Source organism: Schistocerca americana, chromosome 3 (genome assembly GCF_021461395.2).
Source record: "Schistocerca americana isolate TAMUIC-IGC-003095 chromosome 3, iqSchAmer2.1, whole genome shotgun sequence".
Classification (NCBI taxonomy): Eukaryota; Metazoa; Arthropoda; class Insecta; order Orthoptera; family Acrididae; genus Schistocerca; species Schistocerca americana.
In genome coordinates, this window is record NC_060121.1 from 508,865,787 (window position 1) to 508,887,529 (window position 21,743).

At 43.0% G+C, this 21,743-nt stretch overlaps 1 protein-coding gene and 1 non-coding gene across 2 annotated transcripts in view; both read right to left on the bottom strand.

The window, feature by feature from the left end:
* The window catches only part of LOC124605413 (F-box only protein 32), a 541,318-nt gene that overhangs the window by 293,140 nt on the left and 226,435 nt on the right, over positions 1 to 21,743 (bottom strand). The window lies entirely within an intron of this gene.
* On the bottom strand, positions 11,354 to 11,458 carry LOC124608726. Its single transcript, XR_006979321.1, has one exon. It is a non-coding gene; the product is annotated as a U6 spliceosomal RNA (small nuclear RNA).

Below are 21,743 nucleotides of genomic sequence, written 5' to 3' on the forward strand. Positions count from 1 at the left end.
GATCGTCGTGTTGAAATCCATGTAAGGGGTCGGTGTTGAACGGAACTCTCCTTCCGTAATGCACCTCTTAGTGAGGCGAGAATACTATGATGCCCTTTTATCCAGTCAGCGGACATCAATGTCCAACGTCCGCGCAACTATTTTGGCCTCCAAGACATACCTGGTAGTCTGTTTACCAAACAAATGGTTCAAATGGCTCTGAGCACTATGTGACTTAACATCTGTGGTCATCAGTCCCCTAGAACTTAGAACTACTTAAACCTAACTAACCTAAGGACATCACACTCATCCATTCCCGAGGCAGGATTCGAACCTGCGACCGTAGCGGCCACGCGGTTCCAGACTGAAGCGCCTAAACCGCACGGCCACACCGGCCGGCAGAGAGAGAGAGTGAGAGAGAGAGAGACTGAGAGAGAGAAATCGTCAGAAAAAAATATTTTTTGTCTTACTTAATGCCCATAGTTGGGCGACAGAAAATGAGGGCTGTGCAGCAATGTGTCATTACATGTATACAATATGCATTACTGCTTTTCTACTTTCTTACTTTCGTATACTGGATGAAGGTGAATCACGCTTTGAGAAAGTGGCGACTGCGCTATCCATAAAAGTAACCATATAATCATACCAGTTCCGTTATGGAGAGCTCATTATAAAGTTGCAAGCTCGCATCTGACTGGTCGCAGGGAATAAGATCGTACTTTTTATTCCTGCTCAGACGGTTGACGGGTTTAGGTGCGGCGTAATTACAGACCATGATTTCTTTATAATTAATTCAATTCACAAATGCTTTGGTCATAGTACCTAGTATGTCTCTTGCGTTTCCACTGATACAGAAATTACAGGTAAGATCTACAGCTTGGCAAAAATCTACTTTTTGTGAACAAAGCAAAGGCAAGACACTGACTTGTTGTGGGCCAGAAATGAAAAGATCAATTAAGTTTCCGTGAGACTGCGCAAAGGAAAAGGAAAACTGATAACCATTGAGTGTTCAGAGAATCCCGTAACAATTAGACTGACTTAACACTCTATACGTATCTACACGGGAAAAGGGAGAAGATGTAGAAACGGCAGCACCTAAGAAAATTGCTGTTGTCGGTAACACAGCGTGCGATCGTCATGTCGTTCATTTCAGTTGAACTGAAAATTTCTGTTAATACTAAAGCTAATGTATTATTTTGTACATCTGCTCTTCTGTAATTGTTCTTACATACAGCCTCCTTAAAAGAGAAAATAATGGAGCGATGACTTCCTCGACGGCAACATACAGGTATTGTTTTTAACATTCTGTAAGCAGACAACTAGTTTAAAGTTTCATTCAAGCGTGACCAGTCACGAATTTGTTACTAAGATAATCACCTTTTGACACATGGGCATCGTCGAAAGCTGTTGTTGCCATCCACTGTAAAGCGACTCTCTCGCAGGCCATATGCTTCGTGTATGTGCGCTTCCTACTTCTTTTTTTTACGAGTATTTGTCGAATTATTGGCTGACTCCTGGGTACATACCATTTGACAATGGGACATTTATTACAGGCGTCATGGTCGCATTTTTTTGAGTGGTAACATCAAACTTGTGCTTTTTTTATACATGAACTTCTCTCGGCACAGGCAATTTGACAATGAACTAAGACGCTTTATAATAGTTGTGTTAGTAAAGAATGTTAACGCAATACATTACAGACGAGGGCGCTATCACCTAGGAGTATTCGGCTCCACATTTTGTACGGATATAACCCTGATGATTGGCAAGCTTCAATCTTTATATGGCATGATGCCCTGATCTCGATAGGCAGTTCACGTGTGCATGCTTCCAACACATATCTCGCATCACAGTACTATCAATGTCCTTCAAAAAACTATTGTACGCACTTTTGTAACAAAAATTACCATAGTCTTCTTGCGCATGAAGGAAAAAAAAAAAAACATTTTTTTCATAAACAGGTGTACGTATAATATCGAAGAACGCTAAAGTTTGCACTAAAATATGAAACTTTGTCTTTAAGCACTTCCCACCTTTTTTTGGAGAAATGTTCCATTGTAAACATTAGCGTCATATCGCAGTACTTACATTTCAAATGCTTTCAAACGCCGTCAAAAAATTACGTCGTACCAAAAATAAAGAAGAAGAAACTGGTTTCGCGTTCATATCTTGGTAGACAAAAATGATACTACGATAAACAAGCATAAACATGCTTACTTCACCCTCACTTAGACCTCTTAAGCCGTTAATCAAATATTCTGGCCGAACACATGACGTGTGACACTCTTTGAAACTGGAATAAACACTAAAGAGAAGATAAACACTAAAGGGAAGATCAGAGCATGTCTCCCGCAAGTTTTGATCAGACTGCTCAGGTATGGCGGGGCCAGGTAACATGACCCTTGCAAATGTGTAGGTTTGCAGAAAAAATTTGTTTAGGTCACAAAGACAGATTTCTTCGGAAACTAGAGTAAACGAACGATGCTGAAAAATACAAACCATTAGACGTACATCATTAGTAGCATCATGCGAGTAGTATTATTTTATAGAGCCAGTTGATGATACAGTTTAACCGCTGGAATAATTGAATGTAGTGCGGTTGGGGATATCGTTTTGGTAACCTATTCTCTAACCCTTCACACACATTTTTCTGTTTTTCAAATGATCGTAGTAATGTCTAGTAAAGCAGTATGTAGGGTGGTTCCATCCTAACTACGGTGGGATAAAACGATACGTCATTTTAAACTTTATACTTAAGTATTCTTAATTTCAGTGAAGTGCACTGTTATGTACTTGAATTTCATCTTCTTTAAGGCGATCGCTAACGGTAGACTTATTGCTGTGAATGACTCCACAGTCCATTCAGTTTCATCGTGAACAAATTTTCTGTTCTTTGAATCATTTCATAATAATCACTATGCATAAACATGCCCAAAAGTTTCCACCGAAAATAGTGAACGAGTAAATCGTACATCTGACGACATAAAAATTTTGTTATGAAATAATAACAATGAAGGAAAATATATTTAATGCGAGCTTAAATCATTTGGATATTGACTTTTATTTCCGACTATATTTCTGTTCTTATGCATCGACTATTTTTACATGACGTTCATCGAAATTTTGGTTGTAGTTATTATTAGCAACCAAGGAAAATAAAGAAAATACTGACTGACAGTTTAAAAATTAATTTATTAAAAATACTTCCATGATATACGAGCGAACGACAAGTGATTTAACAGTAAGATTCTTAATGGCTGCGGCAATTCCCCGGAGCTGGGTAGATCCCAAAACCGAAGCGCCTGTACTCCTAAATTCAAACTAATAAAGGAATGGTCCAATCAGACATGTCGACATCTGTCCTAAAATTTTTATATGTGAAGAATACACCGAAAGAAAGACAGTGTCCAGATTTTAGTTGCTAAAACACACTGCAAGTATTTTTTATAAACGCTGAAAACTTCCAAAATCGTAGCTTGCCGGGCAGTTGGAGAAATGTATACCCCCGTCTTAGCTGCAGCAGACAGCGCTTGCGCAACATGGTGGGCGCATATTCTTGCTTGACGGCACATCGGTAAATAGATAACATGGCAAACGCGATGGTAATTTGTAAAGTGAATTTCAATATCCAATGACAGTTGTCTGAGATGAATGTTCACAATTACTATTCGCTCGAAACTTGAACTCATTTTATACCCGTAATAATTGGCAGTGTTTGCTAATAGCATCCGTCTTTATGCACGTTCCAGAGTTTCACAGTAATGTGGAATCCAATTATTGTTTGTTTCAATATTGCAGAGGTGAAATAAGAATGCGGTGTCAAGTCTATATCACCCACTTCTCCCTACTTACTTATCTGTTAATTTCTTGGACATTTATTCAATTCATGTCGGCGTTTGTTAGAAATTGTGGAAGTACGCGTATTACAAGAAACAGCAAACAACTCGGACGATTCCGCGAATTTTAATTCGAACAACGACTGTTGTGCTAATTAAAGTCTACAACAAAAATAGACCAAAGAAAATATGTGCTTTAATAGCTTTTAACTACAAAGAAAAGGCTGTAAATTTTTTGATTAAACGAAGAGGGGAGAAAATGCTTAAACAGTGTGCAAAGCCGGTTTCGTTTCCTAAAATCTGGACATGAATTGTATAAATGGAAGAAAGATTTGCGCCGGCCGTAGTGGCCGTGCGGTTCTAGGCGCTACAGTCTGGAGCCGAGTACAGCTGGAAAGTGTGAAAATCCGAGACAGCTTCAGTACAGCTGTAACGACGTTTGGGAGTTTTTGAGATGAGAAATGAACTGCTGGCACCAAACGTTCAGGGGAACGCCGTGCTAGACACAGTCCACTGATGAAAAACATCTGGCTTAACGAAAAACTGAGAGCAACTGGCTGTAAGCTTATCGTGGTCCTAAGACTGCTATAAACTAAGGATTATCTTCTAGTCCTTCTGTAGGTTACCCACTCAAGTTCAGTTAACACACGTCTGGCTGCATCTATCGCTTTCTAACAATGTACGTTAACACTTGGACCAGTTGAGTTAAGGTAGCAGCCAATATATTATCAAGCCCCATATCCTCCTAGTTAGTAGCTCCTGACCAACGTCACACGGGAGTAACCTTCGTACAGTAAGGAAGCTGCAGTTGGTGAGATGCAGCTGGTATGACGCAGTGTCTAACGGGAAAACACGGTCAGACCGACCAGTCAGGGAGGCCCACGAGCTAAGTGGTAACGTCATCCATGCCTACGGGGCTTTGCAGCCCTTATAAAATCTCAGTCCCCCACTTTCTACGAGAGACTTGCTGTTTACCTCCGACTTTCTAGCCACTGGCGAATCATCCACAAAGCGTTGCGCACGCGAGCACCGTGCGATTGCAGCTGTTTGCCACGTCCCGAACACGCGAGATGTTCTGAGTGGCCCGATCAGCAGAATTACATCTACTCTTACGGCGTTTAAAAATAAAAAGAGAGAAATAAAGGGAATGAGATACAAAAGCGACGAACATCGCAATGTGGCAGGAGACTCACTTTTGAGTGGAACTTTCTTTTGTTTGTACTACTCACGGGGACACAAAAGAACTTTCTTAACGAAGAGTTCAGTCGTCGTTGATAGTAGTTGCTGCCAGCTATGAAAGAAACAACAGAAATAAGTGTCTAGAACAATAAACGGGCGCGGTAACTTCTCAAACATGGCAGGGAACTGTGTGAAGCTGGAAGTCTAACGATGTCATCTATCCGAAATTAATACTTAAGTGCTACTTCATCCGCACTGGATCTTGTAGAATTCCATAGGTATTATTGATTAGGTACTATTGAGGGAGGCCGTAGTCAGAATCAGCGACATTTAAGAAGCTGTATATTATTGCAGGGACCATTTCCGGGGAATTACATCCAACCTCAGATGGCTACACTTGTTTTAGAACAGTATCAGATTCGTCAGAAACAGTCTCCGAGTAACTTGTATTAGTGAACGAACTTTTGCCTTTCTTCTTTTGTCCTTACGCATTTCTGCGAGGAAACATAAGGTGATCAAATGTAAGAAGCACGCAATATTCAACAATAAAATAGAATAGAATAGAGATATATTTGAGACTCCTTTGAATGCTACTCGAAATCACGTTCACGAAATGAAATGCCGATTTAGTATTTAAACATTAAACTTAGAATTTTAAAGCGTACTAGAGGATATTAGTCTGTTGGTCCTTTAAATTCTCAACTGGCACCTCATTTGCTGTACATGATTTCGATCATCATTCAAAGGTGTACTTCTCTTATCTGTCTGATTAATTAGCTTTGAAGAAATCATTTCAAATTTTATATATAATTTTTACTATTTTGAAGTTTTTGTGAAAAAGTAGACCTCACGTTGGTCAATTCGATACACCATTTGTCCGTTTCCCACTCTTCATTTGGCAATGAAAATTCGGAAAAAAATCATTGCGTAATTTGTAGGAAGCCTTGTTTTCGGTCGGCTCAAATATTTGACCAAATCACACATTACGTCTCGTACCTCAAAGCAAGGTTGGCGATCGTTAATAACCGGACTGGCCCTCTTCGATGTACCTCATACTTAGGAGGTCTGAAGGACAGGGCCCTGTCGTCTGTTTCCTAACGCGATACGAAGCATTTCTCCAAAAGGCCGGAAAATAGCCTTTGAAGTTTAGGAGCTTTCCGAGCGCTTTTAAGTACACAACATTTTTGGTTAATTAACATATTCGTCATTAGGTGAATGCGTAGCGTAATAGTATTGTAATTATCAAGTTTTTCTCCGCTCAGGGACTGGGTGTTGTGTTGTCCTTATCATCATCATTTCATCCCCATCGACACGCAAGTTGCCGAAGTGGCGTCAACTCGAAAGATTTGCACCAGGCGAACGGTCTACCCGACGGGAGGCCCTAGCCACAAGGCATTTCCCAGTAAGTCATGATGTTCGAAATCACTAGTAAGACACTTTTTTTACTTTTATTTCAATTCCATATTCATTAAAAAATGGCACTGTTACTTATCAAATATGAATCATAATTTTTTATTAAAAATAACTATTTTTAATGACTGTTCCCATGGAAATGCGAGTATTCACAATTATACAAAATGTCTCGTAAAAAATAAGGAACATCAAACAGAAAATAAAATAATCATTTAATTTCTGCGGGTTGGTTGGTTGGTTGGTTTTTGGGAAGGAGACCAGACAGCGAGGTCATCGGTCTCATCGGATTATGGAAGGAAGTCGGCCGTGCCCTTTCAAGGGAACCATCCCGGCATTTGCCTGGAGCGATTTAGGGAAATCACGGAAAACCTAAATCAGGATGGCCGGACGCGGGATTGAACCGTCGTCCTCCCGAATGCGAGTCCAGTGTCTAACCACTGCGCAACCTCGCTCGGTAAATTTCTGCAGACTGGACAGTATTATTGATGAACATAATCTTTACCTTCGACAAAAAGCCACTTCGCATTTTACATCAGTTTTTTCCATACAACCATTAGTTAAAAATAAAAAGGCATTGTTTTCATCGTTTTAGGCCTCTTTGCTGCAAATAAACAAGTAATATACGTTATACACCATACTTACAACTGTATGAAAAGTATTAGTTAGACCACACGCGTTTCGCCGGCCGAAGTGGCTGTGCGGTTAAAGGCGCTGCAGTCTGGAACCGCAAGACCGCTACGGTCCCAGGTTCGAATCCTGCCTCGGGCATGGATGTGTGTGGTGTCCTTAGGTTAGTTAGGTTTAACTAGTTCTAAGTTCTAGGGGACTAATGACCTCAGCAGTTGAGTCCCATAGTGCTCAGAGCCATTTGAACCATTTGAACCACACGCGTTTCGCTTTATTTTAAAGGATCTCCGGTAGTCACTGCAACAGCGTGGTTTTTGTTACGAATCTGTTCCCAATATAGTAAAGAATTCTCATGTTTCAAATACTACTACTATTAAATAGTATTAAATTACTACTACTACTATTACTACTACTACTACTACTCAATTTTGTTGTTGTTGAGTACTTCATTCCCACAGTTCTTCTACAAACAGACGTTCGATTTTAGGAAACTGCACTTCACTGACACAGAATATATTTTCAAGTTGCACAGATCCACTTGCATCTTATATATATATATATATATATATATATATATATATATATCCTTCTCAGGGGACACCGCCTTAACGTAGCACTGTCCGTGCGGGCGAAGAGGTTTGTGTGCTCCGGATCCGGAGGGCTATGCCGGCGGTAGCGCAGCTACCAGCAGGGTCAGCCATGCCGGACAGGCCAAAGGGGAGGAGCCAGACAAAGTGTGTCCCACAACGATCTATCGCTCCCCTTCCCTATCCCAAACCTGTCCTCACCATTTCCTTTTCCTGTCATTCCCTGGTATATGTACAAAAGGGCAGAAAGACCTCTATAGGCGTGGAGAAGCCAATCTTTCTACGGGAGAAAACCCCGAATGAAAAATCCTGGTCCTCCAGGTTGGGGGTTGGCGACGGGCTACCAACCCGTCCCGGAAAAAATAATCACCGGTACTAGCATCACAGAAGAGCCTCGGATAGGACTGATCTCTGTAAAACGACCTAAGCAAGAACAAGGACTACGGAAGGAAATACAACTAGGGACCTGGAATGTCAGAAGCCTATACAAAACCTGGGGCAGCAAAATGTATAGTAAGGGAGGCAGATAAGTATCAAATTGATCTATTGGCCCTGCAAGAAACAAGGTGGACAGAAACTGGAGCTACAGAAATGGAAAACTATGTCATATTCCATGGAGCCTCAGAAACAAACCACTCACTAGGAACTGGTTTTGCAGTGAAGAAATCACTCTGTACCACTCTCATAGATTTTAAATCAATCAACCCCAGAATCTCACTCCTAACCATAGACACGGGAAAACACGAACTCACATATATAAATTGTCATGCCCCAACCGAAGAAAGCAAAGACATCAAAAAAGATATTTTCTACGAGGAATTAGAAACGGTTTTAGACAATGTACCAAGTGAACATTACAAAATTATCCTTGGAGATTTTAACGCGAAAATAGGGAAAGAAGCAGCCTTCATGGGGACCATCGGAAAGCACAGTTTACATGATGTGAGCAGTGATAACGGCACTAGGCTGGTTAGCTTTGCGACTGCAAAAGGCTTATTTATAAGTAGTACTGATTTCGACAGGAAGAGAATATATAAAGGAACCTGGGTGTCTCCAGATGGGAAAACAGTGAACCAAATTGACCACCTAATTGTAGAGAAGTGAATAAAGAAGTGGATACAAAATGTTAGAACGGCAAGAGGTGCGGAATGTGGATCAGACCACTTCCTTGTCAGAGGAAGGATGAAAACAACATGGAGAGCCAGGAAGCACAAAAGAATGCAAAGAATCACTCGATATGACCATGAGAGTCCGACAGAAGATAATATAAGAAGAACTTTCAAGATAGCACTAACAAACCGTTTTGAGGCTTTGAATGAAGAGGAAGGAGATACTGTGGTAGATCAGAACCGGAAGGCGATTGCAGAGACCATTAAAGAAACAGCCCAAGAAGTAATCCCAAAGCGAACTAGGGGAAAAAGAGTGTGGTTCAATGAGGAGTGTGAGGGAGCTATCAGGGAGAGACAACGGGCCAAACTACTGTGGATACAAAGCAATATGCAAGAAGAAGAAAAATCGAAGTTTGAAGAAACACGACGGCAGACCGAAGCAAAGAAGAAAGCAAAGAGAAAATATGTTAAAAGTATCATGGAGGAAGCTGAACAAGACTTTCATGGAAATAGGTATAAAGAACTTTATAGAAAAGTGAAAACTTTTAAAGGAGGGACATACCATCAACACAGATTCATAAAATATGCCAATGGAAGAATGTTAACAGAAGATCAAAAAATTGGAAGAAGATGGATGGAATACTTCAGAGAATTACTAAACTCTGATGAAGCAACCGAACTACTTGAGTTTGATGAACCAGTAACAGTAGACCCAGAATATCCTCCACCCACCATTGAAGAGATAAGGAACCAGATTAAAAACCTTAAGAATGGTAAAAGTCCAGGTGAGGACGTTATTCCTGCTGAACTTCTCAAGGCTGGAGACGAAATCCTCTGTTTCAAAATCCACAAGCTAATCGAGCAAATTTGGGTAAAACATGAAATACCAGAGGCATGGAAGGTAGCTGTGATGTGCCCCATATATAGAAAGAAAGACAAATCCGTATGTGACAACTACAGGGGCATAGCGCTACTCAACACCTGTTATAAGATCTTCTCCAACTGCCTATTAGAACGAATAAAACCTATAGCAACAGACATAATTGGAGAATACCAAGGAGGTTTCCAGGCAGGGCGATCAACCACGGACCAGATTTTTGTCCTAAAACAGGTCTGTGAAAAAATGTACGAATACGGACGAGAGATACATCTCCTGTTTGTAGACTTCAAGAAGGCTTACGACAGTATACACAGACCTAGCCTGATTAGAACTATGACAGAGTTTGGTATACCAAAGAAGTTGGTCAAACTGGTAGAGGTATGCCTAAATGACACAAAACTTAAGGTTAAGGTAGGCAATCAAATGACAGAAAGCTTCCAAGTTGTAACAGGATTACGCCAAGGAGATGGGCTATCACCTGTCCTCTTCAACCTGGCACTTGAGAAGGTAATGCGGGATTTCAACAAAGAAAACATCAAGGGCATTCAAATTGGTAATGAACACATTACATATCTGGCCTATGCAGACGACATTGCACTATTAGCATGCACACAAGAAGATCTGAAGAGAAGTATCCAGACCTTGGAGTTATTGCCAGCTAGGATCGGTCTACAAATTAGCTCTGAAAAGACAGAGTATATGACCATAGGAAGAAAGATCCAGAACTCTCAAGATTTAATTGTGAACAACACCAGGTATAAACATGTGAAAGAGTTCAAATACCTTGGATCATTTTTTACAGAAGTAACATCAACTGAAGGAGAGATAAAAGCACGACTACAGGCGGGAAACAGATACTATCACTCTCTAGACCCTATATTAAAATGTAGAAGTGTCTCGCAACAACTAAAGCTACGATTGTATAAGACATTAATAATGCCAGTAGTACTTTATGGTTCTCAAACCTGGAGCACTCGAAAACAAGACCTTAAGCGACTGCTAACATTTGAAAGGAAAGTCCTCAGGAAAATATTTGGACCAGTCAGAGATCAGACTACTGGAGAATGGAGAAGACGCCACAACACTGAATTAGAAGAGCTGTACAAGGAGCCTAACATCGTGGGAGTGATGAGAAGCAAAAGACTGCAATGGGCTGGACATGTTGTTAGAATGGAGGCAACAAGATGGCCCAAAATCACAATGGACTGGATCCCGTCAGGCAGCAGACCAGTGGGAAGACCTAGAAAGAGGTGGATCGATGGAGTGAGAGAAGACCTGCTGCAGCTGGGAGTCACGGAAAACTGGGGACAGAGACGGATGGAGAGCTCTAACTGTGGTGGCGCGCGGTCCTCTGGGCCTGATCGCGTGAAGGAAGGATATATATATATATATATATATATATATATATATTTGATGTTGCGAGATGCGGTCGTCTTTGGTTTTTGTGATTTTGGAATAGTCTACTATATTTTTAGGAGCAGTAATTTAAAAGTGTGAACTGCTTGCAATATTGTAAAATAGATGTGTAAGCAAATCCACGTTGTTACAGTGACCACGGAAGATGCTTCATGATAAAGGTATACGCGGATCGTCCAAATAAGACTTTTGTTACAGTCGGAAGTTAATTCAATATTTGTTAATTTGGAGGTCCATTTGTTGATATGTAACTGACATAAAACCAAAAAGAAAGGTGTGCCACTAGTGACATTCAAGCCAGCGATTTCACTATTACAAAGATCCTACCTTACGTACTAACGCTTCACGATTTTGCATGCCATCCTTGCGCAGGGGCCACGCCAAGCTTCTCTGCATCGTTCCAGTTTTAGTATATGCACTACAGACGAATTTGTCATAAACCTAGGAACTTTTTATGCTTAACAGCGCTCGGAAATCTTCTGATATACAAAGGTGATTATTAGGAGAACTGCATCATACTGCTTTAGAAAATTAATGTCCGTGCACTAAACTTCAAATCTTATAGATGAGAGGAAAATCGAAGAGGTCGAATTCTTAAGGTCCCTTGTAAGATTATTTTGTATATGAAGCACTCCAGAGACCGGATTCCGGCCGCCAATAAGCATTCCCTTCTCAACCTCCGGAGACGTACGTCACGTGATGAATCTACAAAAAGGCGCTTCGCGAAGAAATTATTCGAATGGGACGAACATTGGTAGATGTGATTTATTTGTACAGACGAACAAATGGTTACAATTTCAGAAAAAATGGATGATTTATTAAAGAGGAAGAGCTTCACAAATTGAGCAAGTCAATAACGTGTTGGTCCATCTCTTGTCCTTTGTGCCAGGATTATTCGCCTTGTTACTGATTGATACAGCTGTTTGATGTCCTCCTCAGGGATATCACACCGAAGCCTGTCCAATTGGCGCGTTAGAACGTAAAAATTCTGAGATGGTTGGAAGGCCCTGCCCATAATGCTCCAAACGTTCGCAAGTGGGACGTTCTCCAGCGACCTTGCTGGACAAGGTAGGACTTGGCAAGCCCGAACACAAACACTAGAAACTCTCGCCGTGTGCGGGCTGACATTATCTTGCTGAAATTTAAACCCATGATGGTTTGCCATGAAGGACAACTAAACGGGGCTTAGAATATATAAGGGTGCCGTGGATGACAACCAAAGAGAAGAAAAGAAATGGCACATTCTGGTTGTCGGGTCTTACGGCGAGCGGCAGTCAGGTTGTCCGTGGCGTCTCCAGACACGTCTTCTGGTCATCGGGGCTCATTTAGAAGCAGGACTCATCACTGAAGACAACTCTATTCCAATCAATGAGATTCCAGGCCCAAGACTTGTCTGGAGACACCCCGAACAGCTGTGGGATACCAACTTCACTGTCGCCTGCCATACGTCCCGACAACTCGGAGTGATATATTATATAAGGTCCTGATTAGTTATCATTTCATTCATAATAGGAGTGATGGTCTAGGATGCCATTTCTTTTCATAGCAGGGCCATTTTTGTTTTCATCCACGGCACCCTTACAGCACAGCGGTACGTCGACGGTATTCTGCGCTCCGTTTTGTTGCCCTTCATAGCAAAGCATCGTGGGCTTACATTTCAGCAAAACAACGCTAGCCCGCACACGGCGAGAGTTCATATTGCTTGTCTTCGTGCTTGCCAAACCCTACCTTGCACGGATCTCTTTCCAAATGAGAACTTTTGTATCGTAATGGGGAGGACCCTCCAACCAGCTCGGGACTTTGACGATCTAACGCGCCAATTGGAGAGAATCTGGCATGATGTACTTCAGGAGGATATCCAGCAGATCTATCAATCAATGCAAGCCGAATAACTGCTTGTGTAAGAGCCACAGGTTGGTCAAAGCGTTGCTGGCTTTATCAATCTATGAAGCTCTTCTGTTAAACAAAGCATCCAGTTTTTCCTGAAATTGTAATCATTTGTTTGTCTGCAAACGTGCATCACCGATTCCCGACGCATTCAGATAATTCTTATTTTTTCTTGTCTTGGGAGTTCATTATCTCGCGCGTCATGAACGCGAGGATACCAGTCGTGGCCGCGTGTGGCATATCACGCGATGTCACGGAAGCTTCGACAACGAAGTATACCTCTTGGACCGCGACTGTAAAAGCACGTGTGGTCACAGTGTTATTTCTTGGAGGCGCACCAAGCGGTCGCTCTGATTGTCGTAGTCATGCGTCCTGTATAGAAATCTTATTTACGGTACCTATGGCGCCCCAAACAGCGGCTTGTGTCGCTTGGGCTTTAAAATGACACTTCAGCTCGAGCGTTTCCAATAACGGAGCTCTTGCTGCTACCTCGCCAGGGTATTTTACGATCTAAGGTCGGTGAGCGGATGCTGGAGCAAATATGCTATTTGACCGAAGGTTTCCGACTTTTGCTGGTTTCTGCCGAGAGAAGACCGAAGTGAGCGGCGACAGTGGAGGAATCAAGTACAAAACGTGGAAATGATGAAATATTACTTGCCCCTCCAGCCAGTACTTCACAGTTCTGAAATTTCAGCTGAACAGAGCTTAACGTCCCGTCGACAGCGCTATCATTAGTGACCGAGTACAAGCTCAGATCACGAAAGGATGGGGAAGGAAATGGGCCGTGTCCTTTTCAAAGGAACCATCCCGGAATTTGCAGTAAGCGATTTACGGAAATCACAGAACACCAAAATCTGGATGGCCAGGCGGGGATTTGAATTATTGTCCTCGCTGCTTCGTTCGGTCAGTTGGGACAGTCTACTGTGTAGTGTTGACAGATTGCCAACACTACGCACATTATTTAAGGGAGGCGGCCATTAAGCAAGCAGGCGGACTTGATGGTCTGAAACAGGATACTTCATAACTGCTATAAAGAAAAGTACGTAGCTGCTGGAATACTTAACTTTAATCCACCATTTGTTTACAGCGTTCTTGATGAGACATTTCATACGATAACTATCAAACTATGTAAGGCTAATGGCGCCTTGCTAGGTCGTAGCCATGGACTTAGCTGAAGGCTATTCTAACTATCTGCTCGGCTAAGGAGCGATGCTTCGTCAGTGTAGTCGCTAGCAATCTCGTCCGTACAACTGGGGCGAGTGCTAGTCCGTATCTCGAGACCTGCCTTGTGGTGGCGCTCGGTCTGCGATCACACAGTGGCGACACGCGGGTCCGACATGTACTAATGGACCGCGGCCGATTTAAAGCTACCACCTAGCAAGTGTGGTGTCTGGCGGTGACACCACATACTGCATAAATAAAATAGAACTTCAGAATAAGCATTCTGCGAATGGTTAATAAAATTACGGGAGATGTCAGTCCTTTGCCTAAACACGGTTTCCCAAGTTGTGTTCCGTGGAACTTGGTGTTATGCCGAAAGTGATTAAGCGGTCTGGGAAAAACGTTAATAAAATGGCTTTTTTCGCGACATTTTGACGATGCTAATTAATTTTATTATATTATCTGCATGATTACTAATGATTTAAAATACAAACAACCATTGAATAAAACAAGTTTTTCAGATTAAAAAAACGTATTAACCTTCAACATAAACAAGGCGTTCCATCAAAGTACCAGGATACTCAAAGCGCTTCGTCAGAGGAAAAAATTGGGGACGCCTCCTACAGAGAAATACACTCTGTTCATCTAAGTTGAACTCCCGTGGAAACAAATGTATGGTCTGCCACGTGTCATCAGCTGCATCGTTCAAGTATCTGGTAGGGTAAGACCACTGGAAGTAGCCCTTACTTATGTATTGGGCATTTTGTCGTTACTCTAGTGCGAATGAAACAGTGAAACATGCTAAAGCATGTCTTACGTTTCTTTGTTAGTCACTGTGATGAACACATTTAATCGATGTACGTCTTGTACGAAATCTCCCTGGAAAGTCTGTTTCTCTGTGCTTCCTTAGGGTTCCGTGCTTCAGTCTATAAAAACTGTATAGTTATGAAGTCGCTTTATTGTCTTCCGTCTACCGGTCTGTCTGTCTGTCTGACTGTTAAGAACCCTGTTTTCTCATTAACGGCGATACGCATCAAGTTCAGATTTATGTTACATATTAAGGTCTATGGTCCCTTAGCAGTGTAAAAAATTTACGCTTCTAAGTCAATTCAATCAAAACATTCCGCCAATTTGTCACATATTTTGATACTCGAAAACTCACTCAGCAAAACCTACATTGTGCTTCCAGTTGAACGAGAGTCATGAAATTTGGCGAGAAGCAAGGTTTCACAGTACAAGTAAAGTGAAAAAAAGTTTGAGAACTGATAAATTGTAATTGTACCACGCAAAAAATATCTGTTTTCCATTACAAAATACACAGCATTCATCGTCCGTCAAAAGCATAATAGACGAGCATTACTGCATGCGGACACAAAATATAAATTGTAGTCATGTTTCAGTAAATAAAAAAAGTATTTTATTAAATCTTCTATATCTACATATATAAAGTGAAGTGCCATGCTCGCTTCTTTTTGTATGTCCGGGCTAATCTGAGGAGCTACTGTAGAGATTTTCGTATGGTCTTGGAACTTCCGGGACCGATACATTGCCACTGCTAGTATCTGTATCAAAAACAGACTTTCGATTCCCAGTGCGGATGAACTATACATATATACATAATCTAGTTTACACGGAACCCTAGTGCGCGAGACCGCCGGCCGGGGTGGCCGAGCGGTTATAGGCGCTACAGTCTGGAACCGCACGACCGCTACGGTCGCAGCTTCGAATCCTGCCTCGGGCATGGATGTGTGTGATGTCCTTAGGTTGGTTAGGTTAAGTAGTTCTAAGTTCTAGGGGACTGATAACCTCATAAGTTAAGTCCCATAGTGCTCAGAGCCATTTGAACCATTTTTTGCGCGAGACCTACTCGCCCATGGCCATTTTTTTATTGTACCTACTCATAAAATTATGAAATTTGCTAAATCGGCGTAGAAAAAGTTGCAGAGACATCTACGGGGTTGGGAGGTTGGGGGAGGAGGTGGGGATGGCAGTGCAAGGGGTGGCGGGAAGTGGTGCAGCTTTAGGAGTTTTGCCGGAGGCGGACGATCACATCGGTACGTTTTGCGTCGAACATGGAAAACTTTGCCGCAATCAGTCAGAAGACTAGAAGATTCCGGATTTTGCCTCGAGTGCCGGAAGCACGGAGCGGCTGGCAGAGGTGTGGCGGGCAGGTGGGCACCCACAACACGAGCAGACTGCACAGCAGTCGGTCAGTGTCACTGCGCGTGGGCGGAGGGGGCGCGCCAAGTGTGCCAGCTGACTCATACTCGGCAGGCACCGTTAGCCTTCACACACTCTGCTCCGCCCCACACGGTGACGGCGCTTCCGCTGTCGCCGGCGCGCCGTCCGCGCTAGCTGACCAGTGTGTTTCAGATCGACGCCACACAGGACGTAACCACGCAAATCGAACGAGTGAAGCAGCAGCCGACATTGCTAAGCCTTCATCGGAAATCGGAAGAGGGATGAACTCTCATTAACAAGATAGAGGCTTGCCGCCCGTCTCCACGCGCCACCACAGCGACCGGATGCTGATCCAGCTGTTACAACAGGTCTCCAGTATGACCGGCTGAATAAGAACCCGTGTTTAGAATAAAGAAGCCCTTTATTTTCCAAAAGCACATTATTTATTTCGATCGTAGTCACCTGGCTAACTAGGATACACTCTTTGAAATGTTGAAGGTAGCAGGGATAAAATACAGGGAGCGAAAGTTTATTTACAACTTGTGCAGAAACCGAACTGCAGTTATTGGAGTTCAGTGTCATGATAGGGAAGCAGTAGCGAATAAGACGGGGTTGTAACCTAATCCCAATGTTATTTCATTCATATACACTGAAATGACAAGAGCTTTGGCATAGCGACACGCACATATAGAAGATGGCGGTTGTTATACCGGAGCCAAGGTAGCCCCTGAGGGCCGGCAACCCATATTACACCACAGAGGACGAGGTTGTCTATGCCCAAGGCGTACCAAAAGCGCCTTGGTAAACACCGGTTATTTACATACAAGTTAATGGAAACAGACATTCCGAGCACTACTTCCTGCAGGGGGGGGGGGGGGGGGGGGCTCGAGCCACGGCCTGCAGGAAGTATCATTACGCCAAAACCTGATTGGCTGAAGACAGCTATGTAGGGGCTAGAACCAGCCCCGAAGTTCAGTTCACGCCGGATGCCGACCTCGTCTACTGCGACCGTTGAAGATTACGTCTTCGTCTCTGAATTGGATTGTTACTAGTGTGTGAGTGTGTTACCACGAACCTTTGTGGAAAATTAGAAGTGAACTTTTGTTTGCCTTAATTAGGAGACTTTTACTGGCATCGTTATTGTTACCTTTCGTTTGTATGTTCAGTCATCAACCTTGTGAACTTACATAAATAAAAGTTGTGTTTGTGAAAAATTGCGAACTGTCAGTCACAACAGCGATAGTATTGCATACACGAGGTATAAAAGGGCAGTGGATTTGTGGAGCTGTCATTTGCGCTCAGACGATTTATTTGAAAAGGTTTCCACGTGATTATGGCTTCACGATGGGAATTAACTGATTGAACACGGAACGGCAGGTGAAACTAGATACATGGGACATTCCATTTTGGAAATCATTAAGGAATTCATTAATCCCAGATCCATGATGTCAAGAGTGTGCCGTGGATACCAGATTTCAGGTATTACCTCCCAGCACGGACAACGCAGTGGACGATGGCCTTCACTTAACGACTGAGTCCAGCGGCCTATGAGTAGAGCTGTTAGTGCTGACAGACAAGCAACACCGCTTGAAATAACCGCATAAAACAGTGTGGCACGTACAAAGGACATAACCGTTAGGACATCGCACCGATGGCTATGACAGCGGACGACCAACGCCAGTGCCTTTGCTACCGGCACATCACCTGCAGCGCCTCTCCTGGCTTCTGACCATGTCGGTTGGACGCTAGACGATTGGAAAACCGTCGCCTGGTCCGATGAGTCCCGACGTCAGTTGGTAAAAATTGTTCAAATGGCTCTGAGCACTATGGGACTTAACTTATGAGGTCATCAGTCCTCTGGAGCTTAGAACTACTTAAACCTAACTAACCTAAGGACAGCACACACATCCATGCCCGAGGCAGGATTCGAACCTGCGATCGTAGCCGTAACGCGGTTCCAGACTGTAGCGCCTAGAACCGCTCGGCCACCCCGGCCGGCCCAGTTGGTAAGAGCTGATAGTGAAGTTCGAGGGGGGCCAGACCCCACGAAGCCATGGACCCCCGTTGTCAACAAAGCACTGTGCAAGCTGGTGGTGGCTCCATAATGGGCTTTGTTTACATGGAATGGACTGGGTCCTCTGGTCCTACTGAACCGATCATTGACTGGAAATGGTAATGTTCGGCTACTTGGAGACCGTTTGCAGCCATTCATGGACTTTATATTCCCGAACTATGATGGAATTTTTATGGATGACAATGGAATTTTAATGGATGACAATGCGCCATATCACCGGGCCACAATTGTTCACGACTGGTTTGAAAAACATTTTTTACAATTCCCCGAGGCGAATCCCGTCGAACATTTGTAGGGGATAATCGAAAGGTCAGTTCGTGCACAAAATCCTGCACCGAAAACACTTTCGCAATTGTGGACGGCTGTAGAGGCAGCATAGCTTAGTATTCCAGCAGGAGCTTTCGACGTCTTTGTTGAGTCCACGATATTGGGACCTCACCAAACATCATGGAATTGCTACAGTCTACTTAGCTTCGTGTAGTACATCATTCATTGTTTTCTTTTCTTATTTGGAAACTAGCTTCTTCACCGCGGCTTCCCTCGCAAACGTACGTCATGCATGTTACCACCCCCCCCCCCCCCCACCCCACACACACAATGTAAGATATTGTCCCGCCTCAATGACTCATTCGTGCCTTTCCAAATAAGGGGATGAAAGGTTTTTTGGAAATATGTCGCTATTAACGCAATTTTGAAGCCAGACCTACGAAAATTGGTATTTGGTTTCTCGATTGGAAACAAAGAAATAAGTGTTTAAGCATTTTTGGAAACTGAACCAGTGTGGGAGTGAAATGGCGGGTGAAAGTTTTCCTTGTAAATAAATCATTATTACAGAACTACTGATGTATTTTGAAAGCTAAAGCTAAGACAATTGGTATTTGACTTCTCTGTTAGAAATAAAAATATATGAGTTCCACTGATATTGAAAATTTAACCCCTAAGGGGATAAAACACGCCCAGAATGATTCACTGACTCATCATCCCCCAACCCACACCGTTACAGATAGGTATTTGAAATTTAAGAAGGGTGTTGATCTTTTACTATAGGCATCATTTAAGAAGGAATTGTTCGATATTTTACACCTAAGAGTCTGAAACAGAAGATGAAAAGCTTTTTGAAAATATATCACTATAAGGCAATTTCGGAACAAGAACTACGAAAATTGGTATTTGTTTCCTCAGTCAGAAATGGAAAAAATACGTGTTTCAGCATTTTTGGAAATTAAACCACTAACTCAGTAAAAAGGCGGATGAAAGTCTTTTTTAAAAAAGATAAGTCATTATTAAAGTCCCTAATAATAATGTATTTTTAAAGCAGCGTCTAAGAACATTGGCAGTTGACATCCCAGTTAGAAACAAAAAATAATTTTTCCACAGTTTTTGGAAATTCAACTCCTAAGAGGGTGAAATAGGGGACGAGAATTTTTTAAGAAAATACTTCGTCACATTAATAATTTTTAAAGTTAAATTTATAAAAACTGGTATTTTACTTCCCGGTTAGAAACAAAGAAATATGTATTAGGAGATGAAAGTTTCTGTGGAAATAACACCACAAGAACGCAAAAGGCATGCTTAGCAAAAACCTTGGACTCTAGCTACCAGAATCGCTCTTGGTGAGACGTACATTCGGGAAAGACCGTGTTTCTATGGCCTTGATTACTGTGAAAAGTTTAGAAGGTGTTACAATTTTTTGAACAAAGTGACAAAACTCGTAGGATAGCGATATGCACATATACAGATGATGGTATTAACGCAAACATAAGGTATAATAAAAGGGCAGTGCACAGGCGGAGCTGTCATTTGCAGTCACGTGATACTCGTGAAAACGTACCCGACGTGAAGATGGCCGCACGACGAGAACTGACAAACTCTGAATGGTAGTTGGTATTATGCATGGGACAATCCATTTCGGTTATCGTTAGGGAGATCCATAGTGTCAAAAGTGGATCGAGAATACCGAATTTCGGGCATTACCTCTTACCACGCACAACACAGTGGTCAATGGTCTTCACTTAAAGACAGAGAGCACCGGCGTTTGCGTATTGTCAGTGCTAACAGACATACAACACTGAGTGAAATAACCGCAGAAATCAATGCGGGACGTACGAAGAACGAATCCGTTGGAACAGTGCATCGAAATTGGGCGTTAATAGGCTATGGGAGCAGACGACCGGCTAGGGTTCGAGTGTGCGGCAGATCCCACGAAGCCACGGACCCAAGTTGTCAACAAGGCTCTGTGCAAGCTGGTAGTGGCTTCATAATGGTGTGGGCTGTATTTAAATGGAATGGACTGGGGCCTCTGGTTATGTTCGTCTACTTGTAGACCATCTGCAGCCGTTCGTGGACTTCATGTTCCCAAACAACGATGCCATGCCACAGTTGTTTATGACTGGTTTGAAGAACATTCTGGACAATTCGAGCGAATGGTTTGGTCACCCGGATTGTCCAACATGAATCCCATCTTACATGTATGGGACACAATCGAGAGGTCAGCTCGTGTACAAAATCCTGCACCTGTTCGCAGTTATGTAGGGCTATAGAAGCAGCATGGGGACTTCCAAAGACTTGTGGAGTCCACATCATGTCGAACTGCTGCGCTACACCGGGACAAATGGAGGTTCGACACAGTGTTAATGAGGTATCTCATGACTTTTGTCACCTCACTGTATATACACACATTAAAAAAAAAAGTTGCATCACCTCGGTTCCGAGAGTTCCGGAACCTGTACAGAAAACTGGAATAGAGATCAACATAAACATCATTTCAGCCCTTTTTGCTGCTCATGAAAACGACACATTGCATGTTTTACCACTATACAGCGAGACCTACAGATGGGGTGGTCCAGATTGCTGTACACACCGGTACCTTTAATACCCAGTAGAACGTCCTCTAGCACTGATGCATGCCTGTATTCTTCGTGGCATACTATCCACAAGTTCATCAAGGCACTGTTGGTCCAGATTGGCCCCCTCCTCAACGGCGATTCGGCGTAGACCCCTCCGAGCCATAATCCGTAGGTAGCGGTCATCCACTGCAGTAGTAGCCCTTGGGCAGTCTGAGCGAGGCATGTCATTGACAGTTCCTGTCTCTCTGTATCTCCTCCATGTCCGAACAACATCGCTTTGCTTCGCTCCGAGACGCCTGGACACTTCCCTTGTTGAGAGCCCTTCCTGGCACAAAGTAACAATTCAGACGCGATCGAACCGCGGTATTGGCCGTCGAGGCATGGCTGAACTACAGACAACACGAGCCGTGCACCTCCTTCCTGGTGGAATGACTGTAACTGATCGGCTGCCAGGCCCCCTCCGTCTAATAGGCGCTGCTCATGCATGGTAGTGGCCGTGCGGTTCTAGGCGCTGCAGTCTGGAACTGCAAGACCGCTACGGTCGCAGGTTCGAATGCTGCCTCGGACA